The 1,267-nt window shown below is 39.6% G+C and overlaps 1 long non-coding RNA gene across 4 annotated transcripts in view; it reads left to right on the forward strand.

Moving 5' to 3' along the window:
- The window catches only part of LOC138162445 (uncharacterized), a 40,047-nt gene that overhangs the window by 25,066 nt on the left and 13,714 nt on the right, over positions 1-1,267 (forward strand). The gene's annotated exons all lie outside the window — the stretch shown is intronic.

Consider the following 1,267-nt stretch of genomic DNA (forward strand, 5'->3'; position numbering starts at 1 on the left):
AATCTGGGCTCAGACACTTAGCACCCACCCAGAAACACTTGGCCATGTAATCTTGAGCAAGTTACTTAACCCCAATTGCTTTTAAAAATAAAAAAAAAATATGAAAGCATAGTATTCTACTCTAAGTGACATGGGATTGAGGTCTCTAAAGCCTGTTTCCTCATCTGTAAAATGGCAGAGTTGAATTAAATAATCTCTAAAGTACGTAAATACACACACACACACACACCTCATTCCTCTGGTTTCCCAGTAGTGGTCTTCCTGAATCCAAGCTAACCAGATAACTGGTGATAGTAATGCTTTGACCCAAGGAATTAGCCTTAGTATTGATTTTTGTTCCCATAACTTGAGGGCATCCTAGTGACTGACTCATATTAGGTGCTTAATAATAAATGTTTATGACTGCTGAATTCACACTCATACCCCTGGACCAGAGATATCTGAGTGGTGGTAGATGCAGCTAATTCTAGCCCAGTTCTCGCCCAGTGTTGGTGGCCAGCCCTTGGTCCCCACAAACCCCTCCCCAAGCTAGTGTTCCAGTGAGATAGGCACAGTCCTTTCATGTTCTCCTTAAGAGCAGGCAAGACCTCAGACTATTCATCAGCACTTGAGTCACACCTGTTTACTTAACCTACAAATATACACCTAGCACACACAGTCTCTGTGTGTGTGTGTGTGTATTCTTCTGAGAACATCTAGGATCACAGACTCTGATCTGGAAGAGACTTTGGATATCATCTATTTCTACCCTTGTTTTTAAAAAAACATATATTTTTATCTTTAGTTTTCATGTCACCTACATTTCCCAATGCATGCCAAGTCCTCCTCCCAGAGTAAAATCATTTGTAACAAAGAATAAAAAAAGGGGGGGGAAGTAGTTCTGCCAAACCAAGAGATTAAAAAAAGTCTACCATTCCATACAGGATGCCACTTGTTGCAAACAAATATGGAGAGGTGCCTGCTTCTATCTCTTCTCTTTTTTTTATTAAATACTATTTTATTTTCCCCTAACTACATGCAAAAACAATTTTTAACATTTTTTTAAGTGTTGAGTTCCAAATTCTATCCCTCTCTTCTTCCCCTTCTCCCTCACCTTCCCCATCCCTGAGACAGTAAGCAATATGATAGAGGTCATGCATTTGCAATCATGTAAAACATTTCCATATTACTCATTTTGTGCAGGAAAAACTAAAAAAGAAGGAAGGAAGGAAGGAAGGAAAGAAGGAAGGAAGGAAGGAAGGAAGGAAGGAAGGAAGGAAGGAAGGAA

Source organism: Petaurus breviceps, unplaced genomic scaffold (assembly GCF_028583685.1).
Source record: "Petaurus breviceps papuanus isolate PSGF00001 unplaced genomic scaffold, PetGlider_PUasm1.0 186, whole genome shotgun sequence".
Lineage (NCBI taxonomy): Eukaryota > Metazoa > Chordata > Mammalia > Diprotodontia > Petauridae > Petaurus > Petaurus breviceps.